The following is a 17,271-nucleotide window of genomic DNA, read 5'->3' as shown; positions in this document are numbered from 1 at the left end:
ATGAGTGGGTGATAGCTACCCAGGCGAGCTTGCACAAAGCCCTACCACTAGAAAAGAGTGTAGTTGAGTTATAAATATCCCCTATGCCTGAAGTTATATTTCACGGTAAAATCTACATTCCAAACCGGTGGTAGCTTTACGATTCAAAAGTAGCTTGAAAGCGCTTACTTGTATAAAGAATATTTCGATACAATAGACTATTTAAATATATCATTGATAAATATTATGATATATTCGTTAAAAGCACTTGATCCATATTAATAAACGAGGAGACTTTTTTTAATGCTTAACTGAAAAAAAATTCCAAACCATACACATAGAACTTATACCAGAAAATGCAGCGCATTTCGGAGAAGACTATTGACGTGACAGGCTTGAATTGCATGTTTTTCTGTTAGTATTAAACAAAAACTTATTGACCTTACTTTAAGAGCGTTTTCACCATGTAGACGTTTCGTTTTTTACGCTTTAATTCCAATCAAATACATCTTGTTATCAAACAAAATTATCACTCAATTTTCCTCATTGAAAGAATATTGCAAATTTAAAACTCGATGTTTAACCAGCTCACGCTTAAATGATTACATCTATATCAGTATTCTCAATTGAAACAATTCAGACGATCCACAAACAAATCTATCTATATTCACATTCATAATTATGTTAATGAAAATGATCTTTAAAATGATTGCTTCATCAACAGCAATCTGACGCAAGGTTATAATTAACGTTATAATCAGTTAAGTGACGGTAATGACATGCGGGTAGTTTTGTTTGTTTTTTTCGTTCATCGTACATTCACCCTTTGTCTCAGTGACAGATATGTCTCATAGACCACGGGGGTGCTGTGTTTACTTTTTATTTTAAGCCTAGGCTTACGCGTTTAATCGTATCCGCCGCTTTCACTACTAGCTTTAAAGTTAAAACTTTGAACGTTAAAAACTTCTTTAGGCATAATGTTAATTTAGCAACGTTTCTGATGAAAAATGCTCTTTGATTATATATTACTAGTTGTAAGGATTTCATTTTGTCTGTGACTAGATGTTTAAACATATAAATAAATCGAGATAATCAATTACAAATAAAACTGTGACTGTCTCGAGACGCCTGGCATGTGTGATCGAAATTGATGGATTTATTAAAATAAAATAAAATAAAAAAGCTTTTATTTGACACTGACTATTTAAATAACAATAATTGAAGTTTTGTTAGTTAGTTAGTATTACTGTACTTATATCCTATATTAGTAATGCTATTTACTACTCGTCGGTGTAAGGTCCGCCACTTGCGGTAAAAGCCTCCTCCAATTCCTTCCATCTCTCTCTCTGCTTTGTTATCCTAGGCCAAAGATTCCCAGCTATTTTGATGATGTCATCATTCCATCTGTTGAGGGGCCTACCTCTCCGTCGTTTTTTATCTCTGGGTGTCCAATTGGTCACCACTTGAGTCCAGTCTTTGTAAATGTCCTGCCCATTTCCATTTGTATTCTAATATTTGTTTTATGACATCTCTTACTTTGGTAATTTTCCTTATTTTCGTATTCTCTACTCTATCTCTTAATTTTATATTCATAAAGCTTCGTTCTATGGCACGCTGGCAGATCCTAATTTTTTTCATGTTATTTATTGTTAGTGGCCATGTCTGACAAGTGACAGCTTTGATTTTTAATCCTTTAATCCTTCCTTTGAATATCTCCTTCATAGCCCAGTATTTATTCCATGTGCTTTGTATTCTTCTATCTATCTCTTTACTGGTGCACTCTTTGAATGATATCAAGTGGTCAAGGAAGATGTAGTCCTCCACATATTCTATAGGAACTGATTCAAACGAAATTGAGATCTGGTTTCTGTTGGTTATAATCTTTGTTTTTTCTTGGTTTATCTCGAGACACACCGTAGAGCTGTGATATCTGAATGATTGTAGCATGTGTTGTAATTGCATAGGATCTTCTGATAACATGACTATATTGTCTGCAAAACTAAGGTGAGTTAGATATTTACCATCAATCTGGATTCCCATTTGCTCCCACTCGGTTTTTCAGCATATACTTTCGAGCGAGCGAGCGAGGAGTAAAACAAGGGGACCCGCTCTCGCCCAAACTGTTCATCGCAGTACTCGATTTATTAAAATAATAATTTTATAAATAAAGCAAATGCATATAAATATTAGTACAAACTCGCCCATCGAGTTTGGATTTGTTTTTATTGAAGAGTCCGCACTCTTCGAGGTGGAGCGCTTAATTTTCACGTGTTTAATTTGTATTCTATATACATTGCTTAGCGGTTAAGGAAAATATTTTGAGGCAACCTATATATATCGGATGACTGCCTCGCTGGTCTAGTGGCTAGATATAAGACCACAGATCCTGTGATCCCATTCAAACCCCAGGATCACATGATCTGCAAATATATATTAATATCTTGGGACATTATTCCCACACGGCCATCTGATCCCAAACTAAGCAGAGCTTTCTTTTGTAAATACATACTTGTGGAGATAATTATACCCAGACTCAGGACAAACAGACACATTGTTCATGCACACAAATGTCTGTCCTGGGTGGGAATCGAACCCACAACCTTCGGCGTGAAAGGCAAGTATCTACCCAGCCACGCCAACCGGCCCGTCTAATATATTTGTCCTTAGCCGTAAGCATCTCTCTTGATCATGAGTTGGATGAAATTTACTCCATGTGTATCCCACAACACGCATTGGATCAGTGTTGTGGAATAGGCTCCTTCTGCATAAAATGAGAGGGTGCAGCAGTGGGACATTACAGCACATGAATATATAATTTGAACGCTGTTTCTTCGAAGATTATATTACTTGAATTTTTGGCAAATATATCTATATTTTCGAATAATATTAAAACCAATGAGGTTCGTCACTACTGAAAAACCAGAATCCATTATTCTGATTACTAAGAAACGTTTATCTTAATAAATTTTACTAGCTATACTTAAAGAAAAACCCAACCTATAAATGTTATAACAGATTAAAATAGATCATTCGTTTATTCTTTCATCAGCCAGTCAAAGGGCCGATTAGTCCAAGTTGTTCTATATCAGCTAATTACATGTTATTCCCACTGATTAAAGCACAGCTTGTGTTTAATGAGTGACTCAGATGGTTAGAAAGTATTCACAAGATACGACATGACAACGACTGCGTTACGACATATAATCATGTGGGTGATTTCGTTTTATGCACAAAGCATACATGGCGATTACTCAGTATGTGCTAAGTATTGTTATAATACTTTTATATATATTATTTGACTGTCTCGTTGGTCTAGTGGCTTAATGTAAAGCCGCAGACCCGGAGGTCCTGGGTTCAATTCGCAGGTCGAGCCAATAAAAAGTTATTGGGTTTTTCTGTCAGAAAATTCTCAGTAGCAGTCTGGAGTCTGGAAGTTTTAAGTGTGTTCACTCCCGTGCCTCGGAAAGCACATAAAGCCGTTGATACTGCGCCTGAACTCTTCCGGTCGTCTCAGATACTTACTTGTGCACTATAATATCTCCTGCGTAGTTAGCTAATCTCTCTTGAGATTGGCCGCCGTGGCCGAAATCGGTCTGGAGGACATTATATATATTATTCATATATTGTAATTATTTGCTTAATTTTAATTGGTTCCAACAAAACTAAAATATTTGGTTAGGTATTTAATATAAATAATCATAAAATACAACATACTTCAAAAAACTTTTTCAAATCGATAGATTACAAATTTGTCACGCGAATCAAATATAAATATTGTATTATTAATGTTCACTTTAATTTTCCGATGGTATACTTATAATATCACTCACGTTATATAATTATTTAAAATAACTTTACTACAACAATCGACAAGAAATGCAGTAGTTACTTTCATATATTATATAATTATTATTAGAAAGCGTTACTGTTAAAATTCTAAAATATCGTCCATTCTAAAGTACCTCCGAGCGTTCACACAGCAGTCATCTTTCTCAATCAACGACCCATCGGGGCACGATTTTTATTGTTTTCCAACCAATTGCTACGGGCGACAATGTACGTTTTTTATAATTTCCTCCTAAAACACTCGATTAGATAAATAATTTTACGGTCACTTGATTAAACTTAACGATTGCGCTAAAAATCCACTAAAATTCCCTTTGTGTTAAATTCTAGAGTCGATTGTGGTTTTATGACTGTGTTAGTTTAGTGATAGTTAAAATAATCAAAAGATTTAATGGTTGTTTGAAAATGGTATTAAAGAGTTTTATTAGTGACGCACAATAAAAAAATGACGTAATTACAGTGACATTTATTTTATATAAATTTATTATTTATTAATGGTAGCGTTTGATATTAGCCCGCTTGGGTAGGTCCCATTAATAAAATCATCTTCACAAAACTAAATGGCAAAGCGATGTTTCCGTGGCAAGTATAAGTGACCCAGTGTACACAAGCACAAGGTACATCACATCTTTGATCCTGTAGTTAGCGGTGGTAATGATTTGATCTTATTTTTTAACAATGTCACTGAAAGGATATAACGACCACTCACCATCAAGTGGTCAGTGTAAATAAATAAAAATAACATAGTAAACCAAATTAACTAAAAGTAATTCAAGTAGTTACTACAATTTTTTAATCGTCATAGTATAGGATTGCGTTTAATATTCAAATTTAATAATATATTCAACTGTAAGCAATTAAATTTATAATTCCTTTATAAAAACATAAATAAATCAAAGGACAAATAGTTATATCCAAATAATAATTAAAAAAAAACAATTATTGCCTGCTTAAGTAATTTGCAATTTTACAAAGAAAGTGATACAGCAAAACAATATACTACTGTGTTTAGTAGGATTAGTATTTGACATATTATATATACATATAATAAAGTAGAATAGAAGTATATAATACGAGATAGGGGGGTATTCGCCTTAGTGCCGTCCTACACTACGTTTGTCTAAGAGTGGAGACCACGCTTCGAGACGCCCTGTGACAAGATGGGCCGACGATTTAAAAAAGGTGGCAGGTTCGGGATGGATGCGGACTGACCAAGATCTGGATGGTTGGCGTTCTATGGGGGAGGCTTTCGTCCATCAGTGGACGACAAAAGGCTGAAAAAAAAATACGAGATGGCCTAGTGGTTAGAACAGGTGAATCTTAATCGAAGATCGTGGGTTCAATCCCGGGCAAGCACTATTGAATTTTCATGTGCTTAATTTGTGTTTATAATTAATCTCGTGCTTGACGGTGAAGGAAAACATCGTGAGGAAACCTGCATGTGTCTAATTTCATTGAAATTCTACCACATGTGTATTCTACCAACCCGCATTGGAGCAGCGTGGTCGTATAAACTCCAAACCTTCTCCTCAAAAGGGAGAGGAGGCCTCAGCCCAGCAGTGGGAACATTAACAGGTTGTTACTGTACTGTAAAGTACAAGCTGTCTGTACATTGAATAAATTTATTAAAAAAAACAAGTGTGGGCGATAAAAGAAAACAGAACACGATAATTCATTTTTATTTATTTATCTTAATAAGACCGACTTTTGCGTGAACAAAGTCACGGGCAGCCAGCGTCAAATTAACCTTAAGATCGAATCACAAACACAAGATATGCTTGTTCTTCTTTCTTATGAGTTTTATAGGTAGCTTAACATATTTAATTTATTAATTAATGTTATTGCTTAAGTACTTAGATACTTTTGCTGCTGACTGTACGTGCTACATGCTCCCCGGGGCCTGTCACTCTAGGCGTTGTTTCTACTTGGCTTTTAATAAACGACTCTGATGTTTTTTTTTTATTTTCGTCGCGTTTTCCAATTCCCATTAGACGCGGCTAATGAGTTTTGCTTACAAGTGACAGATGGTTGACACTTTAAAGGTCTTTTAGATCGCAGTCGGTTAAACTTCAGGTTCCAAGTTGCGGGTGGTATAGTAATTATAATAAATTATACAAAAAAAACCATAAATCAACTATTTCCACGTCAATCAATCAATCAACAGCCAATCGTTGTCCACTGCTGAACATAGGCCTCTCCCAAGGTGCGCCAAAGCTCCCTGTCCTCCGCCTTCCGCATCCAGTTGGTGCCCGCCACCTTCTTAAGGTCGTCGGTCCACCTGGCTGGAGGGCGCCCTACGCTGCGCTTGCCGATTCGCGGTCTCCACTCTAGGACTCGTCTGCTCCAACGGCCATCGGTCCTACGACATACGTGACCAGCCCACTGCCACTTCAGCCTGCTAATTTTGCAAGCTATGTCGGTGACTCCGGTTCTTTTCCGGATAATCTCATTTCTGATCTTATCCTTCAAAGATACTCCGAGCATAGCTCGCTCCATAGCACGCTGAGCGTGCTATGGAGCGAGCTATGCTCGGTATTGTAGTGTATTTCCACGTAATACACTACAATTGAAACCCATCAACAACACACATACACACACAGGTATATTTTAGCGCGGGTATAAGTAAAGCGTACATAACCTTTAATATTATAATTAATATCTTCATATTTTATATTGTATTCGAGATAACCCTATTTTTAGTTACATTGATTCGTTTATCAATAAATGCTGATATCATACAAGCCCAATTTTATTTTAAAGAACAAATTGAAAGATCATTTATTGTCATTTGTTGCAAATAACATAAATAATACCGTCGTTCACTAAATAATCTTCATTTATACATCAATTATAATATGTGAAATAATGAAAAATCTTAATTACGTATCTATATATATATTAGCGTAATACCACTCATCACGAGATATCCTAAACTTTGCCCGATTGACTTGAAATTTGTCACGGTTACTCCTTCCCCGAAGTAGACGCTCACTAAGAACGAATCTTACGCAAACCCTACCCAACATATTTTTTTCTTATTATCTACCCGTGCGAAGTCGGGAAGATTAGCTAGTCCAATATAAAATATAATATAATCAAGCGATGATAAACGTTCTTATCCTCTTAAAATTTTGATTGCCGGCAAAAATCAATTTTGACAGAATTATGTGTAAAATTAAACCCCCCAACATCATCCCCCCCTCAAAATACTTTGGAAAAGTGTATACGAAGACAAAATACTTTTGAGTTGGCTACAATTTTTAAATATTAAAATTATCATGAATTTCAAATTAACCCATTTATATAGACGGTACAGTTTCTACAGTTTTATACCAATTATTAAGCCAACTGATGACCCTTCCCTTAATGGGTGAGCTTTTAAATTAAACAGCGCGTGACCGAGTCGTACTGCATTTACAGTATGCGAACACGATTAAAACTAAAAATTAGTTTACCGGAAAACAATCCTTAAATTGCATTCAATACAGGCTATAATCGCTTGGTTTATTTTTTTAAAACAATGTGGGTGGTGTTTTATAATACAAATAAATACTAAGCCGCGATATACTGACGAGTAAACAGGGGTAAAATAACAGCTACTTTTACAGTATTTTGATATATTGGCCATAATAACAGGCGAGCGACTTTTCGCTTTAAAAATCGGACGATGATGTTTACTGTTCAAGTAAATTACCGTTTAAGTTGAAGGCTATTTACAATATTGGTCATATGATGAAATACTACAGGTTCTCGGATGTTAAACTCACATTTTCACAATTCTGTTCGAGACTTTTTTGAAAGAAACTCGATTTGTTACACAATACATATAAAAATGTTATGCAATTAATACAACCACATCTTATGTTGTATTGCAAGTTTTATAGTTATATTAATATTAGGTTAACCTTTTTTTTAAACCGAGATTTTAGTCCCAGTGGTTAGAACTCGTGAATCTTAATCGATGATCGTGGGTTCAAACCCGGGCAAGCATCACTGAATTTTCATGTGCTTAATTTGTGTTAATAATTCATCTCGTGCTTGACGGTGAAAAAAAACATTATGAAAAAACCTGCATGTTTCTAATTTCACTGAAATTCTGCCACATGTGTATTCTACCAACCCGCATTGGAGCAGCGTGGTGGAATAAACTCCAAACCTTATCCTCAGCCCAGCAGTGGGACATTCACAGACTATACTAACCTTTTTCAAAATAAGTTTCAAATGCAATATGTCAGATTTCATAGAAAATTTATCTACCTTTATCATATATTGTTATTATTGGTGAAACAACTTACATTAGATATTAGATACGGACCCAAGTGACTCGTGCAATGGTTTCAAGAATAAAACGCACATGTCCATTTTACATAAAATAAGTTATATTTTTATAGCACTAAAGTATAAATAATAAATATTAAAACGTCAAAATTTCTCTATTCCAAGTTCTAGTCCATCTGCGTACCTAACACCATAGATTACATTAAGCTATGGTTAATTATTATATAGTATTTTCAAGTAGAACAAAATAATTAAAGTCAAGGTAAGCAGTTCACTATTTATCGTCGGCCAGCTTATTTATGAACGTAAAAATTAAATTTCGATTCGTTCGAGTATCATTAGTTACGTCTATGTTTGAGTTTAGATTTTTTAATGTGCGCTATACGATCAAATAATGTTATAATTTTTGAATAATACGTCGTTTCACGGCGCACACGCCGGTTTAATGGGTTGCGGGCAATTATTCTTTAAAGTCAATATTATTGAAACGTAATGTATTCAATTTAATAAACGAGTACATTGGTAATGGTAAGATCGATAATGTTTCTGTTGTCGGTACTGATGTTCCTTTGTTTTTTATTTACAACTGATAACTGATAAATTGTATGGTTTTATGTTATAGTTTTTTTTTGTAAAGCTAATTACACCAACTAAAGTTTAAACGATATCCTCATGAAGATAATTTCTTATTTTCAAATTGTCTTCGAATTTGGATACTGAAAAATAAACTGTAGATAAAAAAATCTTCTATTAATTAAGTATATATATATTTATTTATTTAATGAAAATATCAATGAGAAAAACCAGTAAGGGCCTCAGAGGTAACTCGCACACGGATTATAATATCCAGCATTAAATATTATTTCCACTTAAAAAAAAATAATATGAATAAAAATATATATAAGTAATATATACGTTGTCAATTCAATAAAATACATAAAGTATTTAAAGTACAAACGAAACACGTTAAAGCGACAAGGTAACAATTACCCAAAAAACCAGTGACACAAACCAGCCCACCCCATACATATTACACGTAATAACCTAGATGACTCTATTAACCCCCAAACTTTGTTTACGTAATAGAATAACGACCTATCATATAATAAATTGGGAGATTTCCATACTTGATAGTAGTATATTTATCATTTTAATACTGGAGAGTGCTCAAGGGTACCACGACGTCGTTAGCTTGCACGAAATACAAAAACATATTTGACAGTAAAAAAAATTATAAACACACCAATTTAAACCGTATAGCTTTAGAATTAGGGTGAATAATTATGTTTTCTAATGATACAGTAAAGTTGGTTCCACGTTGAAAGTTAAAAAGGGAGTCATCGGATGATTGACAGATATGTGTTATTAATTTGCGATGCGAACGACAACGAACGATTATACGGTATTAGGTTTGGACTTAATGGCTTAATAAGGGGCATAAATAAATCAGATGTGCTTATATTTTCATGTCCACTGTTTATTAATGTCATTCATATTTGTTTTTCGGCAAATATACTATTATTATTTTTGTGTTTATAATTAATCTCGTGCTTGACGGTGAAGGAAAACATCGCGAGGAAACCTGCATGTGTCTAATTTCATTGAAATTCTGACACATGTGTATTCTACCAACCCGCATTGGAGCAGCGTGGTGGAATAAGCTCCAAACCTTCTCCCCAAAAGGGGGAGGAGGCCTTAGCCCAGCAGTGGGACATTAACAGGCTGTTACTGTACTGTACTGTACAAAGATACTAAGGATCGAATTGATCTAGTGTGGTAACATGCGGTCTCTAAGAACTCACTTCATCACTCGTGAAATGTTGACAACCGACTTATGGTGATATACTATTTTGATGCGTGTATTCTTCAAATATTTTATTCATAATGGTCAATGTCGCATATCACTTTCTGGCATTTCACGACCGTTTTCTGGGGTGAGTTTCGAGTTCGTTCTTACCTAATAGCCCTAATTGACTGGTTAAATAGTATCTATTGTACAGTATTTTAGGAGACAGCAGGTCTTTTTTTGTTTGGCAGTGAAAAATAGCATCACGATCTCATCACTCATCATATATTCTACCGACAACCAGCAATACATCGTATTGTTCTGTTCCGGTTTGAATGGCGAGTGTGTAATTACAGGCACAAGGGACATAACATATTAGATCTAATGGTAGGTGGCACAATAGCGATGTAAGGAATGGTTAGTATTTCTTATATTGCCAAAGGGTATGGGTGGTGGTGACCACTTACCAACAGGTTGCTCACTTGTCAGTCTGCATAGCTAACACAAAAAATGCCCGCCAAATGTCCATCTGTGTGTATCTGCTTAAGAGAAGAAAAGGATGCTTACATCCACATCAACATATACAGGCTTTTATGTTTTTTATTATTATGTAATATTGCTAAGACTAATAAAAGTATCAACTGTTCAATAGATGTTAATGGATTTTCAATAAACAATGAAATTTTGAAACACCTACAAGTTATATTTCTAGTAAAATTTTTATTATTACATATGTATATAAGTATAGTGACTTGATGATCCTTAATAAAATAAATTAATAAATATTTAACTAAATTAGTGTAAAATAGGTAATATTGAATTTTTTGTATAATCTGTATTGGCTGTAAAGATTTCTCATTGGTCTAATCGTTCAATTAAAAAAAAAACACTTTTGTTATGGTAGATAATATAAGCTCATTGAAAATGAACTATAAAAATACATATCTAAAAACGTTGACAAAACGATAAAATTTAGTAATCTAAGTTAGCAAAAACTGCACTCGACAAACAAAAATGGTTTTTGCAAAAACAATTCTACCTTGAATCGTAAATACAACAGTTTCCACAAAATTAAACTTTATTTTTGAACTGCGCGTTTTTGTTTTATCCTATTTGTGAACACACGGATTAAAAGTTTTAATTTTAACGCAATTTTTTTTGTTTACATTTTGACAAAATTAGATTACCATTTTTTTTTTAAGTTTCATAAAATAAGGCTGAAATGTGCATGATATTGTTAAAACTTGATAAAACTTAAGTCGAAGTGCCAAAGTTTTTTTTTAATAGTTCACGACACAATTATATGCAATTAAAACTGAGTTTTTTTATTATTAAGTGATATGGTTATATATATCGATAAATCATTTTTATACATAAATAGTTTCTATTTATCTTAATCGTGAGCTTAAACCTCTTTTATCACGCTGCTCGAATGGCATAAGAGACTCCATATTTCTCCACGACATTATTCTTCAAAGACAATCTTTAATCTTAATATATTTTACATTAAAAATGTAATTACTAATTACTCTACGAATCAATGGGCGTAAGTTAAACTAATTATGCATCTCATTTGTATGAAGTCTACGTTGCTTTTTACGTATGCGATAGAGTTGGTGTTAACTACGATATGTATGCAATTCTGATTATTGTCACGCCGTGCTGTTTTCAATCCAGTTATTATTAATGGACCTAATATTAAGCTATATATTTTTTTAAGTCAAACGCACACACTTTGATCAATAAAACGCAATTCGATTCACGCGTTCACGTAACGAAAAACCGTATGTATGTCAAAATGGCCAGTAATTCAATTTCGGCAGCGTATGTATTGCTTCACCTCGCTTCTCCGAGACCACTTCATGTGTAATTCTCTTAATTGGAATTTTTCAGACATATATGTTTGTGTTACGAGTAAGTATGCTAGAGTGAAATTTTATAAATAAGTTTATTTTCAAGTCTCACTTGATCGATATATTTTATTTGTAAAGTTGTTATTACTATTTGCCTCGAGCTATATTAATTTTAGAATCATATTATATCATATTATAAAATCTTCATTTCTAAATAAATTAACTATTTAACTCAAGAAGATTTTGACCAATTGTAACTGTAGTTCTTGAGATTAGCGCATTATTTGTAACAAACAAGCTCTTCAGCTTTGTAATATGAGTAAAAAAACTGATTAATTATATTCTTAATCAATTTGTCTTTAATGGATCAAGTGTGTACATCATATTAATATATAAAATTATTTACTTATGAAATAATTCCGTTTATTCAAAACGGCCGTCATTTTTATATTTTACTTACGAAGACGGCTATCGTTTTCCTTTAAACTTTATAGGGACGTTGTCGTATGTATTGATTCGATTAGTTTCCTATCACCGGATGAGTCCCCAGGTGTGTATCTCGTGATTTTCTTTAATCAATGGCTTCGGAAGATCGGAGAGGAGCAATTTCTTAACGTAGGTTTACTGCTATCAGGTGCATTGTGCCTTAGATTCGATCTTTCGTGAGTAAACTTCTTTACAGCTTTATAAATAAACGATATAATAGACAACACATTCGTCGCGACTTTTAAACTTAGTAAGATTATATTTTCCAATTTATTTAGTATACCTACGTTATAAGAAAATGATTTTCTATATGTCGTGAACAATCAGAATGCGTTTTAATTGTTGTAAGGCTTATCAAGTGCGCGATACTATAGACATATCTTGGCTTTCAGCTTTTAATATATTTCAATATTAGGCCTCTTCAATATCTCTATCTCTCTCTCACCAGTACATTTCAATCTTTTTTTTTAACTAAATATTTACAGTGATAAAGTGGCATATAGAGGTATCCAAACCAAGCTATTTATGAAACCGATTTGAAGCATTCATGGAAAGTGACGTCACGACGGGCTAATGAGGAAGGAACGAACCTCAACCGGGATGTGAGCAATTAGTGCGATCATAACAAATCCCCGGGAAGCTGGATAATCGGACGAGGACAAACCAGCAATTATAATTGGTGTACAGTGATGCAGAATACTGAATATGCGATTGCTGGGGTAATAAACTCGTTTTTATATACAGTTGGAGATATTTTTAAATTGATAATTGAGATAAATAGGTTTTATTGTACATAACTTATATAACGTAGCATTGTTGGTTTTTGTATGCTCGGCTGATGATGTTGCTCTGTTTTGGTTGGACTAGCAAAATCATTAATAGCGTTCATTAATAAGCTAAACGAATTGCTTCCTTAAAATTCTGAAATACCAAATCATCTGATGACTACGTCATCAAAGGAATGTAATCTCCAATTTTCATAATATATCTTCTTAATAAATAAAAGAATTTTCTTTGTTTAATTCAATTTCCTTCAATATTAACGTTTTATATAACATTATTCTACCCGGGAGTCGAAATCGGGACGGGTTGCTAGTATTTTATAAAATGATTACTTGTTTATTTTATATTCTAATGGTTGACATATCTTTCATCCGATTGAATTGAATCATGATTGAACAAACGGTTTCTTAAGTGTTACCATCTACGAACCATGGCAGTACATGATACAGTGGCATACCTTAACGAGCACTGAGAACTGACTAATAAAATTCTAGATAAACTTATTAAAAACATTTGAATGTGAGATGTACTTTTTCAGAATTTCAGGGATTAACTTTATTGAGAATGATATATCAAAGGAAACCGATGCAGGGCGCTACAGAACAGACTGAATGATACGTGTTTGGTCTAAGTCATGGAAACAACAATCACGCGATATTTTTACTTCACTTTAATCTCTAAAAGATATTAATGATGTCGTCATTTATTTTATCAACAATACAATAGACAGTATATTTATTTTTTCGAATAATAAACTGCAGTTTATAATGTCACTGACGATGGCCAATAGAGTAGACGCAGTGCAGAAAAATATTCTGCAAACGCAGCGTACAGTGCCTTTTATATTTTACTGGTGGTAGGGCTTTGTGCAAGCTCATCTGAGTAGGCACCACCCACTCAACAGATGTTTTATCGCAAAAAGCAGTACTTAGTATTGTTGTGTTCCGATTTGAAGGGTGAGTGAGCCAGTGTAATTACAGGCACAAGGGACCTAATATCTTAGTTCCTAAGGTGGCGCATTAGCTATGTAAGCGATGGTAACATTTCTTACAATGCTAGTATCTATGGGCGTTGGTGACCACTTACCATCAGTTGGCCCATATGCCGCCGGCCTATTCTATAAAAAAAGACCATAAAAATGTGGAGGAATTTGGCCCGCATTGTGGAAGACCTATGTTCAAAATAAGACTGAATCGTTAAATGTTTACGATGAAATTTTGAATATGTAGCTAAAGATGAATATAATACTTTTTCAAATTTATATCTATTCTTCGAACCACAAGCCAAAGCCCGAGGCGCTGAGAAACTTAAACATGAAATCTTTGAGATTCAAATCGCCACAAATGATGTTAATACTGCAGCTGGATGGATTGCAAAGGAGTCGGAATATGTTACTGCTTTTGATGTGCTGAGTTGGAAATATGTTTCTTATTAAATGTACATTAAGGGTTACATTTGAAATTTATCATCAAGACTTACATTTATATTTTTTTCAGAACATGTATTATAAGGTTTAATTTATTAATTATTAAAAATAATCCTGTAAGTAAGCATAACCGGTTTTGAGAAGATGCTTAACCTTTTATAAATTTCCTATTATAAAGTCCCGCAAACAGTTATTTTATTGATCGATCATGGAATGATATTATGTACGTAATACATTATTATATACGAGATTTTGTATATAGATGATAAAAAATGCTAACCCCAAGATTTTTATTTGTTGATTTTCATGATATAAGTATTTTTAGAAAATTTATGAAAAAATAAAAATATACTCTTAATCTTATAAAATAACGATTTAAAGGATCTTGGAAAAGTAATTTGAATTAAGTATATTCAGAAGCATATTTATTTAAGATTCAGTCGCTCATTTCCATTAAGCTTCGGGGTTTCAGAATGTATAAATGATACACTTGTCACCACAATATTCTTTATTTATTCATCAATTACAAATGTAAAGAGACCCTTTTTTATTTTTATTCATTGATGTTTATACCGTTTTATTACATTACATTATTTCTTTTTTTTTCAAATAATATTTAAATTTCTATTTGAAAAACCAAAATTGACAAGTGGCCGAGTTTAATTCATATAACCATATAGATGGAAAAAGCATGGATTTAGTATTCCTTGATTTTCATACAGGATATGTACAAAAATTGTTGTAACATGACCACGGAATTAGTTGAAACAGTGTAACGAATAACTTTCTAATGTACCTGTTTACTAACCCTTAGAATGTACATTTTAAAACGTATGACGTGTTTATATTAATTATATTTTGATTTTGATAGTTTTAAGTCAACCAACATTACATTACAGTAAATTACACTATATCTAGTTTTCCCCCTGCGGCTACGCGCGTATGTGAGGGTACAAGGGCAGATGTTATTGTGACCCTATGTATTTTAGTCAGGCTACAAACCATGTCTATTTCAAATTACGTCAAAAACTATTCAGCAGGTCACAAACAATCGCGTATAACATTACCAGGATAGTAGGTACTCATTAGAAACTATGCAGTAACGCAGTTAAATTTTTTTATTTTTTTTTATTTTCGATATGTACTTAATTATATATTTAAAATTGTTCTATTATATAACATAGATAGGTAAAAACAATATCGTTCGTTTTCATAAAAATAAATACTAACGTAACGCAAGAACGACGCCCGCGGGACCGAGCCGCCGTGGATTGTTGATTCCGAATGGCGGTGTGTTTCGATTGCACACCGTTTCGGGATTGCTTTTAAATGTATGAAACTGGGAGCGATGAGGATTTCTTTCCATCAATAATTTAAGCCTATGTAAGGAGGTTCACATAAAAAGGTTTTTGTTGAAACTTACATCTAGGTTTTTGTACAATATTTTGCTTATGTGAATTTCAGGTCGTTGAGTTGTGTCTCGTTTAAATGAAACGAGTCTGACCCCTAAAGTTGTTTACAATCCAATTGTTTTTATTTGTTTATATTATATTCATATCCTTGTTCAAAAAATATAATATACAGTATCTTATTACAAATTATTTAAATACAATAATTACAAACCTTTTATTAACGCCGATCGTAGTACTTAAGTATATATTTATGCAGCTTATTATTAAAAGCTCCTGCCATAAATATGCTTGTATACTTCTTGTTTTAATTAGAATGCTTCGAAAATTGAAATCCAATGAATTTTACTTATATATTATTATTATTTACTTTTATTATATTTTAAATATCTTGTTTTATATTAATAAATAAAAGAAGACGTGAATCTCATTACTGAATATTATGTGCTTGATTTTGTTTGTAATTTATCTCGAGCTCGGCGGCGAATGAAAAAAACTTGAGGATCACAAAACCGCATCGGAGCAGCATGGTGGAGTAGTCTTCAAACCTTTCCTCAAAAAGGCTCAGCTGTGGGACATTCACATGTTCTTACATTACTTTATATATAAAATGTATTATGCAATAAATATTTTTCAATGAATTTACTGAAAAGTACTTACTGAAAAGTATTGCCATATTGTTATAACAAGACAGATCAAAAAATTGTTTTTGCATGTTCGAAGTCACGTTAGAGTTACGAATAATATTATTTCACAACCGAACCGCCATGCAATTTCCCAGTTATATGTCCCTGAATAATATTTACATAAAATTTTTGTGAACATATCTGAATGCGATTTGTTGAGAAGATTAAACTGGAGCCCCGTTTCCGTATTTTTGATTATTTATTGCGTTTGTACTCCAGAGGATTCATCTATGCTTTCATTTTGATTAATTTTGCATATATTTATTACTAAAACCATATACAATATAAAATAATACAAATATATTTATATTATTGTCCCCTATCCAGACAACCAATTGAAATCGTAATTTTTTTTGTGTTGGTAAGATTTAGGTATTTTTTTACCAGAAAAAAATATTAGCTAATGCGGGTTATATATATAAAAGCTAACCTAATGTCATGGGTCATTAAATGCCTAATGAGTCATGCATAAGGTATTTTATCAATCATCATTCATCGAATAGCGAATTGTACCCCCTTTTTGTCCATACTTTCGGTAATAAATGTTACCATATGCAAAAAAAGAAAATAGAGTAATTCAACTATTTCAACCAACAAGGTTTTCCTAAATAAACCAACAAAAAAGGAACGTACGAGGACAATTTTCCTTATGGTTTTAATTAAGCCGGCACTAACCTGCCGCCATTTTTGTGCTCCCGTACCGCTCTTGCAGATTGATTAAAAGTCTATGGTCCATGCT

Source organism: Nymphalis io, chromosome 3 (assembly GCF_905147045.1).
Source record: "Nymphalis io chromosome 3, ilAglIoxx1.1, whole genome shotgun sequence".
Lineage (NCBI taxonomy): Eukaryota > Metazoa > Arthropoda > Insecta > Lepidoptera > Nymphalidae > Nymphalis > Nymphalis io.
The sequence above is the reverse complement of the archived record's forward strand: the minus strand, read 5'-3'. Positions refer to the sequence as shown.